The sequence below is a fragment of the Cupressus sempervirens genome, chromosome 10 (assembly GCF_028749045.1).
Source record: "Cupressus sempervirens isolate cs-2001-9-10 chromosome 10, ASM2874904v1, whole genome shotgun sequence".
NCBI lineage: Eukaryota > Viridiplantae > Streptophyta > Pinopsida > Cupressales > Cupressaceae > Cupressus > Cupressus sempervirens.
The window spans coordinates 744,754,695-744,773,511 of record NC_143127.1 but is presented as its reverse complement, the minus strand read 5'-3'; positions in this window follow the sequence as shown (position 1 = coordinate 744,773,511).

The window sequence follows — 18,817 nt, the reverse complement described above, 5'->3', positions numbered from 1 at the left end:
GTCATAGCATTACAAATTGCACTAAAATTATTTATAAACTTTCTGTAAAAACTAGCCAAATCGTGAAATGATCTTACCTCACCCACATTCTCATGTGTAGGCCATTCCAAAATTGTTTTAACCTTCTTAGGATCCATCTTCAATCCATTAGCTAAAATCACAAATTGCAAATACACAATCTCATCTTGCATAAAAGAATTTTTTTTAGATTAATTAGCAACTTTTCCTCTTTCAACCTCTACAATACTTGTCTAATATGCTCAAGATGTTCTTTCTTAGTGTTTCTAAATATCAAAATATCATCCAAATAAACAATCACAAACTTACCCAAGAATGTTTTCATAACTTCATTCATTAGCCTCATGAAAGTACTAGGTGCATTAGTCAAACCAAAAGGCATAACCAACCATTCATACAAACCATCTTTTGTTTTGAAAGCAGTCTTCCATTCATCACCTTCTCTAATTTTGATTTGATTATAGCCATTCTTCAAATAAATCTTGGTAAAATACTTTGCTCCACTCAAACAATCCATTATGTCATCCATCCTCAAGATAGGAAACCTATATTTCACTATTATCTTTTTAATGGCTCTAGAATCAGTACACCTTCTTCATTATCCGTTCTTTTTAGGTGCTAATATAGTAGGTACAACACATGGACTCAATCTTTCTCTAATCAAACCTTTTTGCAACAACTCATGCACTTGTCTATTAAGTTCTTAATTCTCTATAGGTGTCAATCTATATGGTGCTTTGTTTGGAAAACTAGCTCTAGGAATTAGATCTATATAATGACTTATACTTCTTATTGGAGGTAAACCATTAAGAATATCATTAGCAATAATTTCTTTATACTCATTTAGAAATTCTATAATTTCTACTAGTACTCGGCTATCACTATACTACTATCACTCAGTCATTACTAGCTTCTACTACTTGATCATTTTTACCAACACTTAGTCCTCAAGGAACTATGGAAAAATAGACTTGATTCCTTTTCACTTTGTTTCCCATTAACTATGCAATTTTTTACAACAATACAATTAACCTCATCTAGACTTTCAATCAAAGGTAGAAATCTCTGTTTCTTCTCATTTACCCAAAGAGTATATTGATTCAATCTTCCATCATGTACATCATATCTATCATATTTCCAAGGTCTACCCAACAAAATATGACAATAATCCATGGGCATAATATCACACAAAAATTCATCGAAGTAATGTCTAATTTTGAACTTCACAAGGCATTGTTCACTGACCAATATCTTATGCTCATCTTTGATCCAGGAAACATGATAGGGTTTGGGATGTTTTAGCCTCTACAACTGTAACTTGGTAACTAGCTCTTCTAATGCCAGATTTGTAGAACTTCCACTATCAATGATCACCTTGCAACATTTTCTAGCCATCTTACATCTTGTCTTGAAAAGACTTCTCCTTAAAATAGGTTCCTCATCACTTCTCTTATTACATAAGGTTCCTCTCACCATCAAATTTTCTCTAGCCTCAGGTCCACTTGGTGAACCATCATCATCTCCTTGAATCACAACATTTCCATTACCTTTCCCACTTTTAGGGGATCTACATTCAAAATATCTATGTCCCTCTTTACCACATCTAAAAAAATTACCATGAAATCCACCTCTAGAATAGGAATTACCTCTTCCTTGGTAAGAATTAGTGCCTTCTTGATATGAATTACCACTTTTCCATTTGGTCTTGCCTTCGTCATTATTCTTCCATTCAAATTAGCCACCTTCTCCATAGGATCTACCTCTGCCTCTCTAGAATCTACCACATCTACCTCTTTGTCTTTGTTCATGCTTCTTTGTCAAGATCTCCTTAGCTTTCAAGGCATATTGATATGCTTCTTCTACACTTTCCAACTTCACAAAAATTATTTCATCTTGAATTTTAGATCTCAATCCATTAATGTACCTTGCAATTTTCTCAACATCATCATCCACATGTCCAAATCTGATTTCTAATCTATAGAATTCCTCGTTATATTCTTTCACATTCATGTCCTTTTGTTTGAAATTTTGCATCTTTCTCAACAAGCTAACTTGGTAATCAATAGGGAGGAATTTTTTCTTTACCTTGTTCACCATCTTTGGCCAAGTTTTGATCTTCTCCTTTCCTCTCCTTTGTCTATCAGTTTGCAACTGTTCCCACCATAGTGATGCATGACCTTTCAACCTAGTGACTGCAATATTCACCTTTCTATTATCAGGAGTGTTTTCATACTCAAAGAACTTCTCCGTATCAAAGATCTAATCCAACATAGCATTGGTATCCAATTTCCCATCATAAGGAACAAATTCTACAACTAGCTTTGAATTTTTCCTAGACAATATTTGCAACAATCTTTCTTCATCTTGATCTTCTTTAGGTTCTGGATTATTGTTTGCTGCTGCTACTTCATCATCACTTACATCATCAAGATGTGCTCCTCTCCTCTAGGCTATCTCTAGAGCATCTAATCTGACTACAATTTGTCTCAACTAATCCAATATAGCATTATCAAGATTATTTCTTCTACCACAAACCATCTTTATAAATTAGGTTCCTACAAGATCATAACCCTTTGCAAGTTATAGGTCAAATCCATAGATCTGTCACCCTACAACCAAATCCAAATTAGGGTTCTACATGATCCAATCTCCATAAGGATGAACCTCAAACTTTGATACCAACTGATGCAAGTGAAAGGATGAATAACTAGGGCCAAAGGCTCACCCAACTATCCAAACCACCCTACAAGAGTTAACACAATAGAAGCAAACACAAGGAACAACAACCAAAGGAGGAAGAACAATGAAATACTTTGATTGATTCTTCAAATATTCAACATACATGTCTAGCTATAAGGTTTTCTAGGTTATGAACAATTTTAAACACATTCACTTTCAAAGATCCAACAATAAATTCACACTTTTAGTTCTACTCCCTCATCTTCTTCCCAAAAAAACATACCTAACTCTAAGCCTAAACTCTATCTATGCTTGCCAAAATGGCTTACAAATTATTCTAGAACATGACATAAGAGGAGGGTTGACCCAACAATGGTCTAGACACATCCCAACAAAAGATCTTAACATAAATGTTGCGATCGAAATAAATCTCACAAGTCGGCTTGCAAAAATCACGTCCAAATGCTGGCACTCAACATATACTGGGTAACTCAGCACCAACTAGAAACTAGCAACTCATCATCAACTAGAAACTGGAAACTTGGCAATAATTGGAAACTAACAACTCAGCATAAAGTAGAGACTGGCAACTTGACATCGACTAGAAACTAGCAACTCAACATCAATTAGAAACTGGTAACTTGATATCAACTAGAAACTAGCAACTCGACATCAACTAGAAACTGGCAACTTGACATAAACTAGAAACTAGCAACTTGACATCAATTGGAAACTAGAAACTCAACATCGACTAGAAACTGGCAACTTAGCAATAACTAGAAATTGGCAACTCGGTATCAACTAGCAACTGGCAACTCGGCATTAACTAGAAACTGGCAACTTGACATCAACTGGAAACTGGCAACTCAACAATAACTCAAACTTGACAATAACTGGCAGAATGAACTAAAGTGTAGGATTACAAGAAAACCTAGGATGCTCTTGCATCAATGAGGACTGTTGGATCAACCTTCATTACTACATCCAAACCAAGGTAACCCATTTACTTTGTATTTGTATACCATGGAAAGACTTGTAAACTTATATCCATATTCCAACTTTATTAAACTAATTTCTCCTCTTTCTTTTTGGTGCTTAGAATTGGTATTGCTATTCAAAGATGGTAGTAGAGAAATCAGTGTGTGAGTATGTGATGTTTAAAGGTAGCCTTCATTTGATAAAATTTGAAATTTCTTTTAATTTGAAAAATGAGCATATTAACCCATAATTGGGTGATAAAATGTTTACTAATGTTTTTCTTAAAACTAGATTTACAAGAGGCCATAATACCTCATCAAATCTTCAACATCATCTCTTAAATTGAGGCCATAATTTTTTGCAAAAAAATAGGGCTCCATCAATACTAACTCTTTAATATCCTTCTAAGTGAGGTGACATTATATTATTAGTCAACTAAAATTCTAGTCCAAAAAAACCATTCTTTACTGTATTTTCCATTCAATGTATTTTGAAAATGAATAAAATGAAGATCAAATCACATTTTAGGCATTTATTCACCTTTTACATGTTTGGAAGAGTAGAAAAAGGTAATAATATGTGTGGATGGTCTAAATTTAGATCATCATCAAAGTTGAGATGAATCAATATGCATTCATGTTTCATTGTAGGAAATGTGGAAATGAATTAGTGTATTGGAAAAATATATGCTAATCACACAAGAAAGATCCAACATAGAAGTTCAACGAGTTTAATAGCATTTGGTAAAAATGTTCATACATTTCTATTCTTTGCAAATTCTTCTATTCTTTGAAAATTTTATCAATTCATCATAAGCTGATATGATTTAACACATTTTTCTTTTACAAAAATGGCATTTGACAGAAAATATGGATAGTTATTTTCTGTAATCATTGGAATGACAATGCTCATGGCAACTCAAACTAGCATTTCCATTGGTGGAGATCACATAGATGATATGCGGCCCTCTTATTTTGGTTTTTACTTTGCTTATTATTAAATTTAACATGTTACCAACACTTTACCTTTGAGCAAAATTTCTACTGAGTAATTTTTTTGCATGTTGGATAATGTTGAGCTGCTTCTCACACAAATTTTATATTGCTCCCTATTTATTTCAAGCTTCATTTAAATGCTGAAATCTATGGAGCTCTCAATATATTATGAAAAAATAGAGGTGTTTGGCATCTAGGTCTTTTCTATTCTTGTCTTTAATATTTAGCCCCATTTAACAATATTTCCCCCTTTCTAATTTTATTTTATAAGAGTTGAACTACGAGGCATTCCATCAGTGCTATTGACTATAAAATATATTTGATAAAGAGGATTTTGATACCATACATTTGCAATATAGTAACACAATTTTTTTAATATTTTGAAGTCTCAAAAATCATGGCAGCATTCGTACAGATATGACAAATAGTATTCTTTTTCTCTCCTTCTATCCAATATGTGAGTACTCTCTACCAATCATCCATAAGTATAAAGATCAAACAGATGCACTTGTGCCATAGATTTGCATGATCAATGGTCTAGCATATGTGGATGTCTCTAAATCAGAATTCTCTCTCATCAAATTCATTTAGGAGGCCATAATTAGTCACCAAATAAGAGACCATTAAATCATTGTCTTCTTATCAATACAATAGATGATAATTCCAAATTATTGAGGATTAATAACTCTATCAAAAGAAGAGCACAATGGAAAGAAAAATTGACAATGAGGTCACCAAGAATGTGAAATTTGAAAAGAACATGTGAATAGGGAAAAAAATTCAATAGTTATAGTCTCAGCTTCTATTCACTTTTTCCCTATTCGATCTCACTCCACACGTGTAAAGAATGGTAGCCCAGATGAATTAGAAGTAGGTCATTGGCAATTCAAATACTAACAATACAATTTCAAACAATAGAAGTTGTCCTATTTCTTTTCACACCATCCTCCACCAGTAAGCTATATTTTGTTTCAAATCCACCATTCAAAATTAAATACACAGTGGATGACTTTTGAATACCATCACATAATAATATATTACATGAAATATGAACTAGATCACTCATAGAAACTAGGAGATTGCATGAAATGTGAACTAGGCCACTCTTAACTACTCATAAGTTTAAGTTGAGATTCCAAATTTGAGATCATTTTTATGCCTCCCCATAATTGAGTGAGATCAATCTAAAGTCACATAGAAGTATTTTGGAGGAGTAAGTAAACAACATAACATGAAGTACAAACCATACCATATAATACAAATGAATTGAAGATAAATAAATGACCATTTGTATATCATCAAACAAATTCTAGAACCATGTGTCATAGGAAAATGCATTACATCAATCCGACATGACCAACATATGAGCATAACTAATGTTATATAATTCCATCTTCAAAGTCCAAAACATCAAAATACCCTATCCCTTTACGATTTACAAAATAATAAAGAAAATTTATTCCATTCTATTATTTTATAGATAAATTATATAATTTAATGTAAAACACCATAAAAAACTTACATAACTATTATAAAATCCTCTACACAATAACTAGATTATTAAATCTTATAACTTCCCAATCCAAAATACATACCTACATTGCCTAACCAATGTATAATCCAAAGGTCCAAAATGCTAGTTTTCCATCAACAAAGAGAAAAGAACTTGAAATCAAAACTAACTTAAAGAAACTACCAACCTACCCATTACATTCTGTTTCACATAAAATATGAGCCACAATTACATATCTTGGATAGAAAGCTATCAACCTACCAATAAAATTCTATTTCATATATAATATGTGTCACATTTGCATAATTTATGTAAATTAAGTAGATTTAAAATTCAACAAATTTATTAAATACTTTTTCTTACTAATAGAAGATTTTTATCCACAAAGACATCTTGACAACCTTTAACAGTCCATGGAGGCAACTATGTGTCAATTGTTAATTGATACACATTTGTACTAATAATGAATGGTGTTGTGGTAGTAATGACCAAGCTCAAGTCTTTCTCTTTTTCTTTTCCAATTTTTTTAGCTGACACACTAGAAAAGAAAAATAGGATGTTTGAAAACCAATGGTAATTGGTTGTAAGTCTATTATTTTCTAAGTGGCTCATTAGAATTTTTTGCCACCTAGAGAGTGCTTATTTAGTTTGGATGTATAAATGATGGAATGGAAATTTAATAGCCTAAATAAATATCAATGTATATGAATTGCATGCATTTTTTATGTACAATAAGTTGTGGATAAGTGTTAGTATATTGTGTAACAACATTGTTATTTGAATAAATAATTTATCGCATTTTCTTACAAGTGGTGAAGTTTGGAGTAAAGATCGAGAAGGTATACTCTTTATAAACTTATAATTCATCATTGGTTTTTAATTTTAACTAGTAATAAATATAAATTGTTAATTATTTATGTAATAGCAATTTGGTAGGCCATTTAAGACAATCATCATCTTTATACAGTTTGTTGAGTTATTTGCAATTAGTTGGAATAACCTAGTTGTCATTTAAACTCTAAATGACATTTAGCTTCCACTGTTTGTTCTAGTTATCTACAATTAGTTAGGATAACTAGATTGTTACTAAATTGTAAATTGTTTTTCCTTTTATTTTTCCTTTCTACAAGGAAGGCTTACGAATATGTCATCCAACAATAAAAGACATCCACAAAGATGTTTAAACTAATCATGTTAATTTTCTATCATACAGATTGTCAGCTTTTTCTCATTAATATTAATATTTTAGTACCAAGAATCTCCTTGAAATCTCATAAATTATGAAAATATTTAACTTTTTTTAGATTGTGGGTAAGGTTTTCTCATTTTGGTGATTATATAATGTTAAAGAGTTCATGATATTAATGCTTGAAAAATTGCACAATTTGCAGGAATTGCTAAGAAACTTGTTGTGTAGATACAATGTATTTGCAATGGATTATCTAGGATTTGGCATTTTAGAAGGTCTACATGGTTATATCCCAAGTTTTCATAGACTTGTGGAAGATGTTATCAAACAGTTTTGCAAAATCAGAGCTATGTAGTTCAACTACTTTCGAAAGGTCATAGATTCTTCCTTTTTTTTCCCTACCCACAATTCTTCTTTCATCCTAGTTATTCTGTTGTCATTCCATAAAAGGAAATGGGAGACATGCTTCATTATTTGTGTGATTAACTGGAACCTTAATAGCTCCATTTGATCTAAATGTAAGAAATTTGGAATCCTAATAGCTCCATTTGATCTAAATGTAAGGAATCTAGGGTTTGGGTAGAATCTGGAAGAGGAGTCTTAGGACAAAACCTTCTAAATATACTTTTACTTTAAATCCTCATTATTTTCTATATTGTCCTTGTATGAATTAAGATGGATTTCTTTCAACCATTTTAAAGTTCTTGATATGATCAGTCCTCGGTGGAGTGTCCAAAAAAGTAACTATATACAATGTTAACCTAACAACCATGAGCTTAGGAAGTAAATGCTAGAGGATTTCAGAGTCTCTCTTGGTCTGTCCATATGTTGTTATATCTTTTGTTAATGGCTTTTGCTAATTGCTATCACAAAACATTACAACATCAAATAAGTTGTTCATGTTATGCATAAACTATTTATGCAGGTTATGTTTTTCATGCAAATTAAAAATGGTCTCTATAAAATGTTGTACTTGGAGTGCAATTTCACTTTTTTTGGTGTTTTCAATCTGTGTTAAAATATCCATGTCATTTTTGGCAGCATTTTTGTCTATTGATATATTCCAATTTTTAGAGTCTTTATATAAATTTATTGTTATATTATGGAATGTAATTAAACTTTCTTAATATTTTTATATTATCTTAGTTGAAAAAGGAGTGGACATGTTTTGACACAAACTAACAACAATTAGTTGCTTTGCTAGATACGTATGCAACATTAACTTTGCTAGCTGAAAAATTTACACTACTATTTTTTCAAGAAATTATCTGCAATATTATGTAAAATTTATTGAAAATTGTTTCCATTTCAAAATAATTTGGATTTAGATGTTCTTATTTTGCATCAATACTTTACTATCATACCATCATGACTCTCTCTATCTAAAGATTCTCCAAATAATCTACATAGGAATTGAAAGACACACTCAACATTTCTCCACATCCTCAATATCACTAGCAAATTGAATCACTAGAAGCATGACTTTTACAACACTAATGCAACCATCTCATGATTGCAGAAAGTAGCTGATAAGAAATCAACTTTTATAAACCACACCTTATATTTATAAATTAGAAATAAACTATTATAAATCAAGTACTTTTCTGAAGTGAAGGTAACTTATAAGTTGACTCTTAAAGTGTTCATAGCTACCTTTCTCGTTGACAATAGTCATTCTAAGATATGAAGAAAATTGAATTATTGAAAATGGAAGTGAAGGTAACATCTTCAACTCTTGAAAATACAACAAATCAAAGTGAGAGAGGGGTGGAGTTAAAATAGTAAAGATGATGCTTCTTCATTTGAGGCGAATATTTGTACTAAATTTAGGGTGGCTATGGTTTGACAATCTTATTCCCCACCTTCCTTCAAAGTAATCATCTCAATCCACAAATAACTTGTCCTTCATGGAATATCATCCTAACACACTTCTATTACTCTACATTTTGCATTAGATTTTCTTTTTTCTCTTGTTATCTTTGTTAAAATAACACATTTTCCAAAGCCTACAAGTACAAGGATTAATTTTCCTATCCCATTATTCTTTTTCTTTTCCATTATGATTTGAATCTATTTATAGGCTAAAGAAAATTGTGGAGTACAAGTGTCTCCTTTACTTTTAGTATGGGTCTTCTATATCTTTACACTCGGAAGCTTCATGCCATTCTTAGTTGAAAGGGTTATGCTATTCTTAGAAATTTGAATGATTGATTAAAAAATTTAGATGGATAATAATTTATTTCTAATAGAATCTTTCCTAATCATTTAATTTTATTTTGTAGTTCCACAATTTGGTATTTCTTGCTTGGGGAAGGTTAACACCATTTACAAGAACGATCATGAATTAATGCTCCAGTTCTATGATTTTGTTGGAAAGTGACTTCTAAATATTTTTCTATGTTCAATTTTAGTTCATTCTTTTGGGCTTATCATATATTTTCTATAGATTGATCTTCTTGAAAGCTAGACCATATGATGATTGCTTCAATTCTCATAGTGAATTTTAATGTGTTTTTTTTGTTTTGTTCAATTATGCAGTACTTGCCTTTGGGCTTATGATGTATTAGTAGTGGATTGATGTAATTGAATGTTAGACCATTATATAATTTAATCTTAATCTTAGTTTCCTGATGAATTTTACATAAATCAAAATAAATTACACATTAGACAACCATAGATATGATCCAAAAGAACTTTTGAGTAAAGTGCGAATGTTTTTGTTCTTAGAGTTTTCCAGATATCTAAATTGAAGTAAAAAATAATTCTTCCTTTCACCCTAAACACAATTTCACAAAATGAGTTTGGTTGAGAGAGAAGAGTGCACATACTCATCTTTTAGCTTGGCTACTAAAGAAAAAATAGCCAACAAGCCATAATTATTGTGCAGTGGTTCAAAACTTGGTCTTTATTCCATTTGTCAATCGAATAAATTTTACTACAAACTTCCATAGGTATCCAAAAGGTTTTAATAATTAGATAATATTAGAGATAGCCCCATCACTAGCTTAGTAAGCCTTTGAGAGCATTGGACTTGAACAATGTCACAACCTAGGTCATGAAATAAAAACAATTTTTTTATTGTTTGAAGATATATATCTTTGATAAGTAGGAGATGATTTCCACAGCTAGTCAAATTGTGATGTGAATATCAGGATTTAACTGTGTGATTTTTGAGTCAAACTCGATGACCCATGTTTCATGAGTAGTGATTCAACATGAATCCATCTCTCATGAGAATAAATGGAACACTTAGCACTCATTGGATCTAGGTGATGCTCACAGGGGTGAAGCACCGGGACTTCCCGGGAGGTCACCCATCCCAGTACTACTCCAGCCTGAGCGCGCTTAACTACAGAGTTTCCTCCATAGTTAAACCCAAAGCTTGCAACCCCATTTGCAAAACCTTCACCAAGTGTTGTGCCTTATGAACCATTCATTAGATGGAGTAGTACTGGGATGGGTGACCTCCCGGGAAGTCCTGGTGCTTCACCCCTGTGAGCATCACCTAGATCCAATGAGTGCTAAGTGTTCCATTTATTCTCATGAGAGATGGATTCATGTTGAATCACTACTCATGAAACATGGGTCATCGAGTTTGACTCAAAAATCACACAGTTAAATCCTGATATTCACATCACAATTTGACTAGCTGTGGAAATCATCTCCTACTTATCAATTGATGAGCTTAAGGGGCTTTCTAATGAATGGTTCATAAGGCACAACACTTGGTGAAGGTTTTGAAAATGGGGTTGCAAGCTTTGGGTTTAACTATGGAGGAAACTCTGTAGTTAAGCGCGCTCAGGCTGGAGTAGTATTGGGATGGGTGACCTCCCAGGAAGTCCCGGTGCTTCACCCATGTGAGCATCACCTAGATCCAATCAGTGCTAAGTGTTCCATTTATTCTCATGAGAGATGGATTCATGTTGAATCACTACTCATGAAACATGGGTCATCGAGTTTGACTCAAAAATCACACAGTTAAATCCTGATATTCACATCACAATATATATCTTTTTCAATGTTTTTTACTCTCCTATCTGATAACATAAATACTCAAATAATGAATAGAATTAACAATTCATATTAGATAAAATAATAGAAGTAGAATTTTATTCACACATGAAGTTATTTTAGTTGACATAGATGGTCAATCAAGCCGATCCAACTATATCTTGGTGATACAAAATCTATTTAAAGTATCCAATGGTTGCCAAGTAGAGCACAACTATCAAGTAAATATGACTCTTATAACTACCCAAAGATGACAAGCAATCAATACATAGATAAACCATATTATCAAAATATAATAATAGGGCATTGTATATTACTACAATTGTCATTATTTATTTTGTGGTGTCATTAAAATTTACTAAGGCATGCCAAAATAAATATATACTTTTTTTCTCAAAACTTTATGTACTTATTATATCCTCCATATTGTTAAATGATCAAAATGACTACCTTTGTTCTCTATGTCACACACATTTTAGGGTGCATAAGGTCACTTAGAATCGATCATTGAACTTAAAATTACAAAAAAAGTAGATATCTCAACTTAACATTACATAAAGACACTTGTTAGACAATAATGAAAGTTACAATCAATGAAGTTTATGTAACAAATGATGTATTACAAATATTCTGTAGCATTGAATAAAACCACTTTTTAATCATAACTAAATTCTTCATTACAACATGTAGTGCCATTGAAGAATGTTCAAACTATAGCACAAATGCTAGATAAGAAATACACCATGCACACTAGATGCAAATTCCACACAAAATAAATACTATGTATATGGACATTGAAGACAAAATACAAGCTACCACATTCACCATTGTTAATGTGGTCAATTGATTTGATGAACTAAGGAGAAACTATTGTAGAGGCTCTTTTTTGCCAACCACATAGCCGACATGACTTTGACACCATCCAAATAAGGTATTACTACCTTTGTTAAAATAACATGTTGTCCAAAGCTTTTAAGTGCTGAAATTAATTTTTGCATCCCATTATTCTTTTTCTTTTCCATTATGCTTTGACTCTATTTGTAGGAAAAAGAAAATTGTGGAGGACAAGTGTCTCCTTTACTTTTGAGTATGGGTCTTCTATACCTTTACACTCGAAAGCTTCATGCCATTCTTAGTTGAAAGGGTTATGCTATTCTTAGACTTTTGAATGATTAATTCAAAAATTTAGATGGAAAATAATTGATTTCTAATAGACTCTTTCATAATCATTTAATTTCAATACTATATCAAAATTCTATTGGAAAATATACAATATAATGGATAAAGCTCTCAAGATATGAAGATGGCTTTAAAAATAGCTAAACAACTGAGGGAGTGTGGCTACATTCCTACTATACAAACATTTAATGTTCTGCTATATGGTTTAGTTCAAAAGAAGTAGGTAAGTTCCCATTCACCTTTGATTATTTGGGACACAATGGTGTTGGAGTGTAATATAGTCAACCCTCAATTCAAGGTTATAGAAAATAAGTACTAGATTTTCACATCATTGAGTATTGATATCTTCTCCTATAATGTAAGAGACAAATGGTTCATTTTATATTTAGGATTGCCAAAACTTTCCTCTCTTGTTTCAAGTAGGCAAGTAATTAAATTTCCTTGGATAGATCATTGAAATTTTATTTCAAAAAAGATGGATAATGCTCTCAAGATTATTGATGGCATGCCATTGGTTGTGGTATCTCCAAATTATTTTGAATTTGATTTTGTTAGGTTACTAGAAAGACAATGACATTCAGTTTGCATTGTTCTAGATAGTACTTTATAAACTTCTTATAATATGATCATATAATTTTGTGAGGAGGGTGTTTTAATGTCAATTGGGACTCATTATTTTGAAGAGGTTTTTCTTGGTGAAAAAGCATTTGGACTATGGTAGTATGGGAAAATAATAGATGTTGATAGTATCATTATTTTTTTACTATATTTTTTGGATTTCATTGGTAGCATCCACCTAATATTAGTTGGGCATATCTGGTTTAGGAAAGTTTCATTTAGTCTTGTTCCAAGTTCTATTCCAAGTTTCATGAACTTCTTAAATATTATCATGATAAATTATTACCATTGTAATGCACCTTTGTCAACAAGATGAGCTCTCATTGCAATCAAGTGAAAGCCTACAACCTAGGAGCACAATAGTACCATGAAGATACATGTCTTACATATATGTTAGCCCAATGAAGACACCTAACCTATGGATGTAGTGATCCAATGAGAGTTTGAATTTTGGTGATTGTCGCAACAATGATTCCACTTATGCTGAAACCTTGCTATCATGGAATATCTTCATGTGCATCCTTGTGGTGGTTGATTCTTTGAAGGGCCTCCTCGAGAATATCAAACTTGATGCCCCTAATGGTTCATGAATTCAGACTCTACTCTTAACAACTCACTTATGGTTGGTGATGATGCCAATAGCTCTACTCCATCTGACTAGGCTTGCACAATAAAAGCTCCCCTAATCGCTTGCAGAAACATCCCAAGTGCTAGATGCAAGCTCCACCCTTCACATATCTTTCCAAATCACTGCAATGAAACATTAGAAAAAAAACCACTATCAAACCACACTCCTAAATATTTTTCATTGGAGTGAGAGAAAAAAAGCATCTTTATGGAGCCGTGCATAGCAAATGGGCTACTACTTCATTATGCTCTTATAGATTTGATGTCATTGATTTCATTTGGAATTTGGTACTATATTCATCCTTTTCTCATTCTTGGAAATAGCTCTATTTTATGGTCATGAGGAGCTTCTACTAAAAAAAGCTCCCTCGTCACTTGTGATAAGAAACCCAACTACTAGACGATGGCTCACCTTTTAGATCACTTTCCAAGCAACCACAACGATATGTTGGAATGACAACCACTTCAAAAATTGTGCCAATGAAGTTGCATAGAGAAGAATTTGGGTAGTCCTCACATAGCTATCGAGATGCTTTTTTGAACACTAGCATTGATTCTATTAGAGGGTCACTAGGAGATTTCATTCTCAAATCTCTCATTAGCCATGATAGATTCATAACAAATTGCAAGAGTGCCAAGCAACCACCGAATGCTAGATGAGGGCTCACCATTAGATCAACTTCAAAATCACTAAACAAACATGCTATAGAATGGTAACCAATACCAAGCCTCTTTCAAAATTGTGTTGTTTGAGTGATCAAAGAAGATGATCTAAGAGAGAGTCCATGGGTAAGAATTCATTGGGGGATTCACCTACTGTAATTTTTTTTTTAAATGGCTCATTTTGGTCAAAATTTTGACCAACTCCTCAAAGTTTTCCACCAAGAATTGCTCAAAATTTTGACCAACCTTTTGGTTGGACCATGGCATCTTGATCATTAGATGGGCCACAATTGGTCAAAATTTTGACCAACATTTTGCTTGTGACCATGACATCCTGGTTCTGGGATGGGCCACAATTGGTCAAAATTTTGACCAATTCTTAAAAGTTTTCCACCAAGAATTGGTTAAAATTTTGACCAACCCTTTGGTCATGACCATGGCATTCTGGTCATGGGATGGGCTACCATTGGTTAAAATTTTGAATGATTCTTAAAAGTTTTCCACCAAGAATTGGTCAAAATTTTGAACAATTCTTGAAAGTCTTCCACGAAGAATTGGTCAAAATTTTGACCAATTCATGAAAATTTTCCATGAAGAATTGGTCAAATTTTTGACAAATTCTTGGAAAGTTTCAACCAATATTTGGTCAAAATTTTGACCAATAATGACAGATTATGGTTAGTAGAAATATGATGTTTTTGATGAACGTGTTCATCAAAATTTTGACCAACTTGCAATTTGGAAAAAAATTGACAAGAAAAATAGTGATGAACTTCTTGGTCAAAATTTTGACCAACTTGGGTCAAAATTTCAACCAAAATTCATCAAAAATTAGGTCCAAATTTACTAATGATAGGAGACATGCTGCCTTGTAGACTCAACATGCCTAAGATTTCTCCACTACTGTGTTCATCATCAATATTCATAGTTTCTACCTTCTTTGTTGTGAGCCCAAAAATTCTTTTCAACAATAATTCACTTTTTTGACATACAACTTCCTCTTTATTTTTTAGTATCAAGAACATTTTGTACTTAGGAACAAATCTACTCCTATTTTGTTTAAAAAATTTGACTTGTTCTTGAGATAGAGCAAGCATAATCTTGACTAGTGTGTTAGTTCTTATCTGACTTTCTATTACTTTAACCTGTTGTCATCTTATTTCTAATCTATCATATAGATCCTTGGGTATCGTCTTCTCAACTGTATTAGGATCTAGTTCTTGATTTACAATCATTTCTACCATAGTGTCCTCAATTTTATTTCTATCATCATTATCTAGTGTCTCATATCTCACATATTTGAAACTAGATAATCCTACATATATTCTTATGTTGTCACATACCTCTTCAATAGTCTTGATCTACCTAATAAGTGGTCTTATGACCAATCTCCTTCTCCTAGTTTGAGGTTGACTTGATTCAGTAGTCTCTACTACTTTTAGCTTCATAGATTGCTCAGAAATAATAGCTTCCCTAGTCCTTGGCTTAGTTAGTGATGGAGGTGTCATTGCCTCCTTTTTCTTTGATCTTTCAACCTTCTTTCTTGTTGGCATGAAAAAAAATAGGGATTTACACTTCTCAACTTCTTACTCTTCTCTTCTTCTTCCTCATCACCACTATCTCATTCTTCATCTTCACCAAGAACTTGAGTCAATTGTAATGGTTCTTTTTCCTTGCCTAGGGTTCCTAATTTACTTTCTAGGTCTACAATCATCTTCTTCCTTTTCTTTTCTTTGGAAGCTATCTTTATTTTTAGTATTATCCTTTCCTTTTCTTCTTCATGTCTTCCAAATGGTTCTGCCTCAACATCTATCTCTTCTTTTAATAATGCATAAATATTTGCACTAACATCATCACTCTCTATTTCATATCCAAAAATTTGTATCCATTCCTTACTTGGCTTTATTGCTTGCACAAATGTGTTTTTTGTATCAATAAGAAAACAAAAGTCATAGAAGTATTTTGTGACCAATTCCTCTGAAATTCTCATTCTCATTTTCATTCTAAAATTTGAATTCCTCAAAATATGTATTTATTGTATTATCAAAATTGTCTCCCAATTAAGTAATAAACTCATTGGTTTTCCTTGTAACTAGTTTTTCTTGTTCCCATACAACATTACCTATGCCAAGAAAATACTTTTGAATATAAAAGAATGTATAAAGAATTAGGGAACCAAACACATACATTGAATTCTTTGCCTTTCATCACAATCTTCCATGCTTGGTACACATCCATACTTGAAAAACTATTTAATTTGCTAGATTGATAGAATTTGTGAGCAATGATTCTCATTAAAAATTCTATAAGTGGATCATAAATTCTTGTAATATATAGACATCATCCATTCCACTCGGTTCTTGTATTAGCCTCAACTTTCCCTCGGCTCAAGCATCACATGGTTTTCTTCCTATCCAGGGTTGGATAGCTAGTAACCCTATGCATCATTATGTTTGTGATTTCAATCAGTCCATCCTATAGATAGTACTTCATATCGTGAATCCATCTTAAAACAACTTTGATCCATTCCACTCTAAAATTTCTCAGAAATTAACCCTTTCCTTTCAATAATCTGAAACTCGTCCTTCAAGATCCCTTCATCACACAACTTCTCACAAAATTCCCTGATCTCATAATCTCCTACTTCTCCAAGTTTTCATATGCAAAAACTTATGACATTGTGAATAATGATGACTTTAGGTGATATTGAGGATAATACATGCCCATTGAGTCTCCTTTAAATACAATTTCTAGAATAAAATGAAATTTAGGTAGAGGACATGTGTCACTCATCACAAATTAAATTGTACTAATATTTTGGCTCATTCCAATAGTTGATGAACTTTCCATGATTGTAACTAGGGTTTGATGAATTTCCTTCTCTTGCTACTCGACACTCGATCATGCTCTCATTCAATCTTTTTGTTGAATTTGCTCCTTGAAATTTGTATTGCTTGATTGAATTCACTTGATCATTTAATCACTTAGAGCTCTTTGAAAATCTATTAATCTTAGATTGGTTTTGACAATATACTAAAAAAACACTTAGTCATTGTTCAACAAAAAATAATGCAAGATGAGTGCATAGTGCATGCTGAGTGATCAAAGCGAGCCAAGAAATCAATGTGAGCTAAGTGATCAAAGCATGCTGAGCATAATTGTTCAGAAAATACATACCAAGTAATATGATAATTAGTCAAGCACTAGTAAGTGTTGAGTAGTTAGTGCATGTAGGGTCATTTGGGTGCCAAGCCAATTGAGGGAGCTAAGTAAATAGTATGTGCTGAGTGATTTTGGTGCCAAGAAAATAGACTATGCCGAGCTATTTAGGAGTCGAGTATTAATATTAAGAGCATAGTGAAGGTTGAGCATTAGAACCTTTGTATGCCGAGTGAATAGTTTATGTCATGGATGTATGTAATGGCACACACTTCTATGTAAACCATTTTTTGGTTAACATAATCATAATTTCAATTATAAGAGATAAGTATGCAGTCATATTATGAATTCCTATATAATACATGCAACCAATCAGATTGAGGGAAGCATTAGGTGAAAAATAATGATCAACCATAGCCATTGATTCTTACCTAATCCATTAGCACCAATGTTTATTTAAGAAAGAAAAATCCTAAAAGGTTTATGAATGCACAAGGAGACAAATGCTAAGATTTTATAGGGAATTATATGACATAGTTATACATTGTATAATTAGTTTGAGAAGAATGAAGTAAAGAAGTGAAAGGAAAAAGAAGATATATCTAATTAGGAGGATCATGGTTCAAATAGTAAGGAGGATATTTGACATCAAGTAGTAAGGTGCTAATCGAAAGATCATGGCATTGAATCATTCTAATAGGTGATATAGAGAAAATCTCTTAATCAACTAGTCCTAATAAGTTTCTATAAATCTCTTAATTGAGTACTTAATTTATTTTAAGTTTAAATCCTCTAACAAAGTGAGACCTAATATTCTTTGTAAGCCTTTAACATGGTAGATCATAGCTTATGATCAAACACATTGTAGCCATAATTGGCCATACTTTACAACTCCAGTAGTGAAGATTTGTGGGTGTCATCCCCACCCCAATTTTACCTTCTCATTCGAGGGTTTATGGGTAACCAATTTATTATGTTATATGTTATTTACTTTATGTTATAGATTTGATGCATGTTAAGTTATTTCAGTTTATATGTTTAGTTATGAGATGGATGTTGGTGATATATTTTAGAGGAAAAAGCTTTAAGTGTTGATTCACCCTCCCCCCTTCTCAAAAAATATTTTCCCATTGATATTTCAAATAATTGGTATTAGAGATTTGTTCTCTAGAAAGAAATTTTTTATAG